Genomic DNA, 12641 nt, shown 5'->3' with positions numbered 1-12641 from the left:
TGTTCTCTGAAAGCTTAAAGACAAAAAAAGGAAAACTCAACAAACATATCCACGGGGTGAGGAGTAAGATGTGGGTTTAGTGAATGGTGATTTGATCTCAGTCTGCCATCTTTTTGAGGTTCATATTTTGAAATATGCTCCACTTTATACAAAGTTCCAGAGTCAGATGATGTGAAATCCACGGTTGAGTATAAGTGAATACATTAAGACATTAGAAATCATTCCACATTTTCCAGAGTGGTCCCATTTCAAATATTTGAGTCCATTTTTCCATGAGTACAACTCGTAAGTGCCATGTCTATTTCCTAATTTGGGGTTCAGAAACTTGGTCGATCTATGTATGACATATGTTTAGATAATGATATTAACATCAGTATGAAACACTGATTACAGCCTGCCTCTGTAGTTGGTGCTGTGGTAGTCATTCATTGGCATTTTGTCTTTCAATCATGAAAACAACTTTATGAGATAAATGATACTTGTTATCCCCATTATATAGATGAGGAAATTGAGGCTCAGAAAAACTTATATGGAATCACCCACCAGTAGGTGGCAGGGTGGGGAGTCCAGCAGACCTATTTGACAGTCTCCGCTAAGCTCTAGACGCATTGCTTAAAGCTCTCAATGCACTGGTTTTGAGGTTTTGTTAGTTTGTTTTTTTGTAAATGACCTGATCCAGCATTATGCACATAGTAGCTTCGTAATCATTCTTTGATTTGGGACATGAGGAAGCAGGGGCTTGCGTACTTTGTTAGCAAGACTATGAATTGGTTAAATCACCTTGGAGGTCAGTTTGGCAACATCTAGGAGTGTTGAAGATGCGCATATTCTAGGGGCCAGCCATGATGCCCTGGGCATTATGCCAGATACAACTGGTCACATGAGTCAACCCTTTTCCACAGCCCCACACCATCCAGAAACCCTCCTCTAATTGGCTGAGGAATGAACCACAAGATCCTGTTCTGCTAAAAGAGTATAAGTGAAAATTACTGAGGGGGCCTCTAGGAAATCGTGCTTACCAGGACGGACACACTGGCTGGACTGCTTTATTAGACTTTCGCTCCTTTCCTTTCCCTCTGACTGGAACTTGACACAGTGCCTAGGTCGCTCTATTTTGTGGCTGCGAAAGAGCAAATCTGAGGATTCAAGTGCACCTTCTAAGGATGGCAGGGCAGAGAAATGGAACAATCCTGGATCCCTTGGCATCATTCGATGGCCACGGTTGTCCTAGCATGCCTACTGTTCTGTTAGGAACGGTGGCCTCCCGTGCCATTAATTCACTGTTAGTTCGGTTACTTTTGATAGGTTTCTCGAGAAACTCACACATGCGCATAAGATGGCATACACAGAAGTATGTAATGTGGAAAATTACAAAGCTTAGTGCCCATCAGAAGGGAAATGGATAAATAACCTGTGAGACACCACACAGCAATGAAAAAGGAGCGAACTCGATCTGCACCTATCAACACAGACACTTCTTGAAACCAAAGTGTAGTGTGAAAAAGAGAAATTTCTGGATGGCGGGTGTTCAGTACAATACCACTTCAGTGTATTTTGAAAGTAGAGGACAACTCTATTTTATGGATCTATGCACATCTAGAAGTAAAAAAAAAACATGGATATGAAGGAAACACACCAACTTCAGAGACGGCGGGGGGAAAGGGATGATATTGGAAGGGCTGTGTAGAAAGCACTTCACCTGACCCCATAGTGTTTTATTCCATAAAACTAATCTGAATCAAATATGGCAAAAAATCTGAACATTTGTTCAAGTTGAGTGGGGGATCCGTGGATATTTGCTACACAATCCTTTGTATTTTTTCGATAAATTTAAAATGCTTTCCACTTTTTAAAAAGTTGGATTCAAAAAAAAAAGGGAAGAGACTGTTAACAAAAATTGTTGGGCATTTACATAAAAGTACGTTGCCAAATATAAGGTGATATGAAGGCAGTATGCGTCATAATTATCATTGCCATGGACCAGGAAGGCTATGTTGAGGAGTGAGCTTCCCACGAGCCCTGAAAAAGAGTGTAGAATTAGAAGATTTAGGCGGTGGACATGAAGTTGTGTTTTGGAGTGAATTGTGTCTCCTCAAAATTCGTAGGTTGAAACCCTAACCCCCAATATAGTGTATTTGGAGACGGGGCCTCTAAGGGGGTAATTAAGGTCAAATGGGGTCATAAGAGTAGGACCCTGATTCAAGAAGGCTTGTGTCCATATCAGAAGACGAGGAGACACCAGGAACAGAACAACACAGGGGAAAAAAAAAAGAAGCCATGTAGTGGCACAGAAAAAAGATGGCCATCTGCAAGGCCCCAGGAGAAACCAGATCTGCCGACACCTTGATCTCGGCTTCCAGCCTCCAGAACGGTGGGAAAATAAATTGCTGTTGTTTAAGTCACCTGGTCTGTGGTATTCTGTTCTGACAGCCTGAGCAGACTAATACAGAGAGTATGTCTAGAAATGTGGTCCTCAGCAGTGAATGGCACTGCATAATGCGGGGCATTTGAGAGATTGGGGGTGGGGCGGGTAATTTTGGTGGTTGCTAAGCCCAAGGAGCACAAGAGCCGTTTCATGGGCAGTGACACTTGAAAAATGAATACCTTTTTCAGTGCCCAGCTCAGTCCTCACAATACAAAATATTGTGCATCCCAAATGCCTTTAAAATGTCCCACAGGACATTCACGTAGAGACGTACCTATATATGACAATCTAAAGCTACATAAAAATGCAGAAAAATGTGTGGGGTTTACTTTTTGTTTTTGTTTTTGGTTTGTTTTTTTTGCCAGGTAGTATTATATACTGAATTTTCTGGGAGAGTAACTGCTTAGTAGATCATGGGAGGATTGTACTTTGTTTTCCTCAGAACTTTGCCAAAAGTATACTCACGACCATTTTGGAAAATCATTGACAGTCATGCTCATGATGTTTGAACACCATTATACACACAACATATCCTTATCAGTCTCCATTCACAGATGTTGTAATATGCCAAGAGCCAGCACACTACCGTCAGCTAGTCAAATCCAGGCCACCGCCTGTTTCTGTAAATAAAGTTTTGTTGGAACACAGTCATGCTCTTTTGTTTACATATTGTCTGTGGCTGCTTTTGTAGCACAACAGGAGAGATGAGAATGGCTCACAAAGCCTAAAACATTTGCTTTCTGACCTTTTACAGAAATGTTTGCCAATCCTAGGTATAAACCTGATTCCGTGTCTAGAATAACATTCAGTACCTAGTCTAGTTGATTTCTGGTATATTTACCTGTTGAAAGACGCGTGATTTTATCATGTTGCTCTCCCTTTAAGTTCTATTCGTTACAGTTAATGCATTGGGTAGATTCTTTTGCATTTGTGTAGATAGCTATGCATCTGTGAAGTTCATTTCAGGAAAGAAACGGAATTCATTTCAGTACAGAGGGAGAAGTATTTCTAAATATTCTCAAGAGAGTTAAGAACAACTACTCTAGGGGCACCTGGGTTGCTCGGTCGAGCAACCAACACTTAAAAAAAAATTTTTTTTTAATGTTTATTTATTTTTGAGAGAGAGAGAGAGAGACAGACAGAATGGGGGAGGGGCAGAGAAAGAGGGAGACACAGGATCCAAAGCAGGCTCCAGGCTCTGAGCTACCAATACATGCTGAGCCAGACTCAGGGCTCAATCTCACAAGCCGTTGAGATCATGACCTGAGCTAAAGTTGGTTGCTTAACTGACTGAGCCACCCAGGTTCCCCTTGAGCATCCAACTCTTGGTATCAGCTCAGGTCATGATGTCACGGTTCGTGAGTTCAAGCCCTGTGCTGGGCTCCATGCTGACAGAGTGGAGCTTGCTTGGGATTGTCTCTCTCCCTCACTGTCTGCTTCCCCCCAACCCCCACTCAAAATAAATAAACTTTAAAAAAATAAAAAAGACACTACCCTAGATCTCAGAACAAAGACGATAAAGATAAAAGAAAGTATATGACCAAGAAGAAATTGAAAACAGGTACCTTGCTGAACATTAACTGATCATAAGCTCAATGAAAGAAGCTCCTGGGTCTATTTGTATGTCATTTAACTCGGGAACTGGTACACAGGAGGTGTTCACTGAACACATGGCTGAATGATTCAACGAATGGAAGGATGGATGAAACATACAAATAACTGAAGGAAGAAAGACTGGAGTAGAGACCTTCCTATCTCAAGGGTTCATCAAGCAGAAGCTCAGTGGTCATTTGTTGGGTAGTTTGGAGAAAGAATTCTTTCCAACTGAAAGGACTAAGTGGACTGAGTAACTGAGTGGACTAGAGGATTCTCTAGGTCTCTAAACCTCCATTTCTAAGGTGAGCTCTAACACATGGAAATCTCATTACCTAGGGCCACAAAGACCTTGTTCCAGTTTTGGGCTGAAGATGACCTAAGGCTGCCAATACCTACCCTCCTGACCTCATCCCTGAACCAGTTACATACGGAAATAGAGGAGACAGTGTGGGACCTCAGTGTAGAGGACTCCGAAACGAAACAGGTTTGGGTTGGAGGGCAAATTGTCGGCAGAGATGAACACCAACATTCCTCCCATCCTTGAATGCGTTTTCCTTTGTGCTATGATGCTTCAGAGCTTTCCTTCAGGAGGTCACGTCTACAGCTCGCCCACTCGTGTAGAGTATCAGCTGGTGACTTGATTTGAGCAGTAGGATGCAGCAGAAAAGACCCTGTGACTTCTGAGCCTCGGTCTCAAGAGGCCTTGTAGCTTCTGCCTTAACTGTTTGGAAAGGTGCAGTCCCATGTGATGAAGTTTGGTTGAAGACAAGGATTGGCCAGGTATGGCCCATGGGCCAAATCCACCCCACCACCGTTTTTGTAAATTAAGTTTTATTGGAACACAGCTGTGTCCACTTGTTTCCGTATTGCCCATGACCGGTTTATACTACACCAGTAAAGTTGAGTAGATACATCCGTGACTGGATGCCCCGCAAAACCAAAGATTCTTACCATCTGACTTTCTGTCGAAAAAGTTTGCTGTACCTTTGGCCGCTACAGGATGAGAGTACATACAGCAGAGAGGAACTGTCCCAACTGATGTCTCCTTAGAACAAGCGGCTCCCACTTAAGTGACCAAAGGAGGGCAACCACATGAATAACCGCAGGTGAGACCAGCAGAACAGTCCAGCTGAACTCAGCCCAAATTGCAGATCCATAGACTTGTGAACAAATATAATGGTGGTTGTGTTAAGCCACGAAGTTTTGGGCTGGTCTGTTCTGCAGCAAGAAATCATGGAGAGTGGCACTTAGGGATGTGCCACTTCATGTATGTAGCAGTTTCTAGCTCCTATTTGGGGGCGGGGGGGGGGGGGGGCGGGTGTCTCACCACCTCCATCGCAGGCTGGGTGACTTCCAACTACCAGTATCTGAAACTCCCTGCTGAGGGCCTTTCTGCAAAGTCCTGGCCAGGGCTCGAGCCCAGCTGTGAAATTAACACTCCATGTGCACCCCACCCACCCTCCACCGATGATCCACAGAAGCTGGTGTGGGAATACGCTGCAGTTCCCTCACCCCCTGGAAGCGAGAACTGTGATGTATATGTTCTGCAGTGTTTTTTTCAGAATTTCCCTGCGGACTAACCCTCTAATCTCCCACTGGCTTAGCATCACGCTCCTTATTAGCAGCCAGCCTTTTTGTGTCTATTTTTCCCATGACTCTCCGCGTATCTCCTGAACATCCCAAACGAGCTATTTTCACTCAACTCGTTGTCACAGGTTCTGCTTCAAGTCAGAATGCAAACCACAAGGCACTGGGTAACCTCAGCTGTTTCTTTCTCTCTCTGAATCTTCGTTTCCTTGTCTGTAAAATGAGGATTACAGGCGCATTTGTATCACGGGCGACGAACGTGAGGAGTATTTTAAGAACGTGTTGCTCAAGTACCCGGCGCTGCTCGTAGTAGGGCGCGGCGCCTGAGCTAGCCCCACCTCCTTTCCGCATGGGCTCTGGTGATTGGCCAACACCAATCTGGCCATGCACAGAGCTCTGGTGATTGGCCAACACCCTCTAATAATCTAGGCTACTATTGAACGGCTCTGAAATGCCCAGTTAGAGAGGCAAAACCTGCCCGAATTCGTCACAGTGTGTGGGGGCTGATTCTGGCTTTCCGTCACGTCCCAGTTCCGAAGTCTGGGCCCTGCGCCTCCATATTTGGACGACACCGTGGCTCCTGAATTCTGAGTTGACGCCCTGGGCTGGAGCCTGCTGCGTGCCTGACCCCAGGAACCTGTCCCCGACAGGAAGGAGAAGTGTAGTCAAGGAAGTGTGGCAGACCTGACTCCAGACAATTAGAAAAACATCAACGTGCCTCACAGTGGAAGGTGAGCATGACTTCAACTGTGGCCTTAAAAAGAAACGGGGTGGGGAAGGATGTTTTTCTTTTCTGCCTTAAGAGAGAAGCCGGTCTACCTAACACCCTCCACTCCTTCTAACGGCCTATAAATACATGCCCAAACCTGGAGAAAAAATTAAGCGCACCCTTCCCACCTCGCAGACTAGGAAACACGTTCCTTTGCTCTGTTCTCTCTTTCAACTGCTGATTCCTTAATTCTCCTCCCTCAAGACCTGCCAAAGCCAAGACATTCAGGAATGTTTAGGAGACAACTGGAAGGCAGAGCAAGAACAGAATGCTCAGCCGGTCCTGAGATCAATAATGGAAGGGTTCCATCACACCCCCGAGTTAGGCAGCAGCGGTAGTGACAGCAGAGTTCTGGATCACCGCCAGGCTGGGAATAATGGCAAGGCTATAATTACCTTGTAGGACTTTGGATGGAAGTGACTATTTTAGAACCTGAAAACATCTCAGCAGCATCTTGGAGTCCCGTTTGGGAAAGCCCCTTTTACAGTTGTCTTCTTGTCATGCGATAGGATGTCAGTGTCGGGAACATTTCCTACCAGAAAACCATCAAGGGATCTGTGCAGCCACTTGGAGGAGTTTAAAAAAGGCACCATGGCTTCTAAGCCTTGACTTTGACTGAAAATGCTATCCTTTTGTCTTTCAGAAGAAAATATTTTCATTCTAGTGGTTGTTGGGTCATCATGTTTAGGATAGGTTGTGGCCATGTACTTTCTAGTCACAGAAAAGTGTAAAGTCTTTGCGATGTATCTTTGCACAACCCACATCACCTCATTCGAGGTCTTGTAATAATTAGACGCTTGAGGATAACTGCGTTGGAAAATAGGATGTGCTTGGGTATGGCCCCAGAGATCTCTTTGTGGCTATATGACGTTAGATCATGCAGCCTCTCAGAGCCTCTGTTTCCTTATCTGTGAGCTTCCTCCCTCCCTCCCAGGACTTTTAGAAATGTAAAAGGACAGGGGCGCCTGGGTGGCTCAGTCGGTTAAGCGTCCGACTTCAGTTCAGGTCACGATCTCGCGGTCCGTGAGTTTGAGCCCTGCGTCGGGCTCTGGGCTGATGGCTCGGAGCCTGGAGCCTGTTTCCGGTTCTGTGTCTCCCTCTCTCTCTGCCCCTCACCCGTTCATGCTCTGTCTCTCTCTGTCCCAAAAATAAATAAACGTTAAAAAAAATAAAAAAAAAAAAAGAAATGTAAAAGGACAAAAGGTGCGACAGCAACAAAAATACGTGCTTAGGGAATATGAGCTCCTGTCATTAAAGCATCTTTTGAGGTTCTTCAACTTGTAAGAAAAAGAGAAAAAAGAGTGGGAAATCAAACACAGGCTGTTGGGTGAGCATTGGCTCTGGAATTAGACTACATGGGTCCAAATATTAGCTTTGCCATCTCCTTGAAGTATGACCATGGACAGTTCACTTCATTGTTCCCTGCCTCTCTCTTCCTAACTGTACTACGGTATAAGGACTCCCCTCAGTAGACTTCCACAGGATTAAATGAGACAGTTCATAGAAATGCAGCAAAAAATCCGGAATGTAGTAGTTACCGGTAGAGGACAGTTGCTCCCATTAGTATCATAATTATTTGTAAACTATTGCTATTGGAAGCCAGTGTTGTTTCATGCCTCGGAATGTGGATTGTAAACCATGTAGCAGGTTCTTGGTCTTGGTAGCCATTAGGGTCACTGCACGACAGTACAAAGTATCAGATCAGTTTACCTGTATGAACTCAGTGTCATAACACTTTGATGGGTCCCAGTCAGCTGGCTGAAGCTTCACAACAGAAATTTGTTATAAAGTTCATTTACATTATCCATGTATATAAAGGCTTCTGTTAAAAATAATAAATTGATCTGGAAACAAACTTATCCAGACCAACCATGCTTTCATTTACTTGTATCTTAAATCATTTTCTTTTCTGTTATTTTTTTTAATTTTTTTTTTAATGTTTATTTATTTTTGAGACAGAGAGAGACAGAGCATGAACGGGGGAGGGTCAGAGAGAGGGAGACACAGAATCTGAAACAGGCTCCAGGCTCTGAGCTGTCAGCACAGACCCCAACGCGGGGCTTGAACTCACTGACCGCGAGATCATGACCTGAGCCAAAGTCGGCCGCTCAACCGACTGAGCCACCCAGGCGCCCCTTAAATCATTTTCAGTAGGATACTAAGGTGAACTTACAGCTAGCTACCCTTCAGATTGCCTAAAACCTTGCGTTAATGATAGTCATAAATAATGATAATACGATGGTGAATAACATTCACTGCTTATTCATGCTATGTGCATTACCTACATTTGAACACCTGCTTTTTATTTGATTCTCATCAGCTTTCCCTGTGTTACTTTTTTGGATACAAGGAGGGAGGGCACTCTTACTATCCCCAATTTACAGATGAGATGCTCAAAGCTCAATGAGGTTAAGTACCACTCTCATGATCACCCTCTGGTATGTGACGTGTGGGGGGTTTGAACGCAACCCGGTGAGAAATAGGAGTCTCAAGTTTTATCTCTGTTGAAGCCCACACTTTAGGTATGCCCCGACTGGCAGGGCATAATAGAGCAAGGAGACAGGATTTGTGGAAAGCAGACTTCTTGCAAGGATTTCCTTCCTGTCCCAGGAAAATTGTAAAGAAGCTGGGAAGTGCTAAGAAGTCAGTAGATTAATAATAAGTCACTTCTTTGGTCCATCACAATTAGGAAACAGTTTAACCAGCAGAAGGGTAGAAGTACCCACAGTGATGATGCAGCAACTGGAAACCCTCCCACGTACATAGGGATTTTCACTTTGCCAAGGGCTTTCCCCATGCTGTGTCATCAGTCCTTTTAAACTATCCTGTAGAGGCAGAATGAACACAAACATTACTGGAGACATACGCTATGGAAGGACCAGCAAGAAAGAAAAGGATTGGAAACCCTAACGTACAGAAGTTAACTATGAATGATCATTCAACCTGGGCAACAAGCCTCAGCTACCATGCAGCCCTCTGATCACAAGAATCAACAGCTGAAACACATACAGCCATTCTGTACCCATACAACCGTGCTGTTTGTCACTTTCAGTACAGTATTCGCTGAGTTACATGAGTTATTCAACAGACTAGGCTTTGTGTTAGATTACTTTGCCCAAGTTATAGGCTAATGAAAGTGTTCTGAACACGTTTAAGGCAGGCTGGGCTATGCTATGATGTTGGATAGGTTCGGTGTATTGGGGATGCATTTTTTAAAATTCCAATTTATTTAACAGACAGTGCAATATTGGTTTCAGGAGTAGAATTCAGTGACTCATCACTTACATACAACACCCAGTGCTCATCACAAGTGCCCTCCTTAATTAACTCATCACCCAGCTAGCCCATCTCCCACCCACCGCCCTCCACCAACCCTCAGTTTATTCTCTATTGTTAAGAGTCTCTTGTGGTTCATTTCCCTCTCTTTTTTTCCCTTCCCTTCCCATGTGTTTATCTGTTTTGTTTCTTAAATGCCACATGTGAGTGAAATCATATGGTATTCACCTTTCTTTTTGACTTATTTTTCTTAGCGTAACACATTCTAGCTCCATCCACATGAGTACAAATGGCAAGGTTTCATTTCTTTCTGATGGCTGAGTAATAATATATATGTACGTATTTGGAGAGAGGAGGGGCACATTTTTAACTTAGGATATTTTTAACTTAGGATGGTTTTACCAGGACCTAACCCCCTTGGAAGTCTAGGAAGATCTGTACATTCCAAACTCATTTGCCAAAACAGGCATTTGTTCAACATCAATTACTCTCTGCACTAGCATAGATAGTTTGGAATTGGCAGTGGTGCTAGGGGGATGGTTTAAATTGGAGGCAGAATATGGAGCTGGGAAAGACATTTTACGTGTCGGTCCAGTCCTTTTCAAAGTACCCACCAAGGGGACAAGAGCTGTCCCAACAAAGAACTGAGCTCTGCAAAGGCCACTGCGTGTATTCATTAGGTACGGCTGGGGTGTGCCTGGTGGGAACAGGCAAGAGATAACCAAGAACCATTTCAGCCATACTAAGGAGAGCTTGGCTCTTGTCCTCTATGCGCTGGAGAGTCAATGAAGAAATTTTAAAATAGAAGTGTCAGGATCAAGATTTTCAAAAGATTGGTGTGGCAGTGCTGTGGCAAAGAGAAAGAAGTCTCTTCTACTACAGTGTTTAAAGACCATGGTCTCAGTGCTTCTGGCAGCAACAAAGAGCTTTTTAAAACAGGGGACTTCCTCTACTGAATGTAGCCATGCCTGGCAGGCGCACAGACCCTTTTACGTCTAAAACTCTGCCTTTCAGTTCACCAAACAACAATCTGAGGAGGTGAGCCAAGTAGAATTATCCCCATTCACAGGTGGGGAAGTATCTCTAAGTAACTTCAGGACCACAGAACAATTCCCAGTCAGAGCAAATGCATTCTAGCTGTGCCCTATTTAAGGCCGGAATTTGACGTGCATGGCTAGAAAATGAAGCATGTCTAAAACGCTACAAGGAAAAAAACAAAAACAAAACCAACTGCTGATGCTCATAAGTAGAAATTAGTGTTAGGTAGTAATCTAAGAAGTATTGATTTCAGAAACAAAGAATGAGTAGCACCAAGACCCACACCAACATACCTGAAAACAGAAGGCTGCTAGTTGGGGATCTGCTTTGCAAAAGTAAGAAACACTTGATGGAAAGTATTATAGTTTCACGCATCTAATATGCATAGCTTGTACATGTGCACAGATAGTACATGTGCACAGATAGAGAATTTGAGCTTGCCTAATTATGCACATTACAACCTTTATCAAACCATGCTGGATTTCACTTAAAAGCAATTCTGAAATGACTATTGTAACGTACGTTCTTTGAATTACAAGAGAACGGCCTTCGTTCTCTACACACCTTTTTGCATTTCCTTCAAAGTATACATACCATCACAATTTAGGGAGAGAGATCATCAAACATCATTCATGAACTTCAGGTTTTATCAGGAAGAGACAAAAAAAGGAATGAATCAGGTTTGTAATATGACTCTGCACAGTCAAGAGAAATTCCCCGGCGGGGGGGTGGGGGGGTGGGGGTGGGGTGGACAGAAAGGCTCTTTTCCATCTTAAGCAGCTTCCAGAGTGGAAGAAGCAGTATCTTTAGACTTCAATTACTTCATTGTAAAGTGGCTTACAAGATCCTAATTCTGGCCCCTGGCTCTATCTCCAACCATAGCTCTTGCCATTCTTTTCCTTCCTCACTCATCCTCTGCCACCAGGACAGCCTACATGTCTCCTGGACATGCCAAACACATTACTGCCTCAGGGCCTTTGCACGTGCACTTTGCCTAGAAACAGCTCTTCCTTCAGATTTTTGTGGGTTCACCCTCTCATCTCTTTCAAGCCTCCAGTGAAATGGCTCTTCTGCAAGAAGGCTTTCTTGGGTCCCTAAGCAGTAGCTGCCTATCCCTTCACTCTATGATCTTTCCTATTTTTTTTTTTTCATAGCATTTATCTCTATCTGACATTATTTGTTCTCCTATTTATTGTTCCCGCCCTCGCTAGAATGTAAGATCCACGAGTGCTGGAACTTTGTTATCTTCCTATTTTCCAACTTTTCAAAGAGTGTCAGCAAATAAGTGGGAGCTCAATAAATATTTGTAGAGAGGAAGGAGGGAGAGAAGAAGGAAAAAAAATGTTTCATTTTTTTTTCATCTGATATTCCAAATAGGCAGCATGGTTTTAAGGTATTCTAATTAACTGGCTTACCTTGGGCAATTAACTGAGTAAAGTGATATATAATAGTCCCATTTAAAAAAAAATATTATAAACACACACAACATTTACCATCTTAGCCATTTTTAAATGTCTAACCGGCACACATTTTTGGACTTGGGGCTTCAAAGGGCCAAAATTCAGCCTTCCTAATGTACTGCTTCTAAATCAATGAAAGACTTCCCCAGTCCACAAAAACTTGTGCTACATTCTTAAGTATTTACATTAAACAGATGAACATTTTTAAAATAGAAGGAAAATGCATTGCTATGTACTTGTACTGAAGCAAGATAATTATAGAATTTACCAAAAAAAATTAATAAATCATCATAAGTAGTGTGGTCTGGTAATGGAACATCATTTAAAGCAATATAATTAACTTCTTGCCATCTTGTCAGTGTATCTCGGGAACCTTGTTTAATGATTATGTTAAACATCTACATTTGAAACTCTTCACGAACATGAGACTTGGTCAAATGGCCCTTGTGACCCCACTGTGCTAGGCTAAGAGATGCATCCCTAATTTACA

General features: G+C 43.2%; 1 protein-coding gene and 1 long non-coding RNA gene across 7 annotated transcripts in view; one reads left to right on the top strand and one right to left on the bottom strand.

Moving 5' to 3' along the window:
- The window catches only part of LOC107181000, a 266480-nt gene that overhangs the window by 213810 nt on the left and 40029 nt on the right, over positions 1-12641 (bottom strand). The window lies entirely within an intron of this gene.
- LOC122236692 overlaps positions 6082-12641 on the top strand; it is a 35691-nt gene continuing 29131 nt past the window's right edge. Inside the window, exon 1 of the long non-coding RNA XR_006214886.1 lies at positions 6082-6339. This is a non-coding gene — a long non-coding RNA (uncharacterized LOC122236692). The remainder of the gene's footprint in view (positions 6340-12641) is intronic.

Source organism: Panthera tigris, chromosome A2 (assembly GCF_018350195.1).
Source record: "Panthera tigris isolate Pti1 chromosome A2, P.tigris_Pti1_mat1.1, whole genome shotgun sequence".
Lineage (NCBI taxonomy): Eukaryota > Metazoa > Chordata > Mammalia > Carnivora > Felidae > Panthera > Panthera tigris.
The sequence above is the reverse complement of the archived record's forward strand: the minus strand, read 5'-3'. Positions and strand labels throughout refer to the sequence as shown.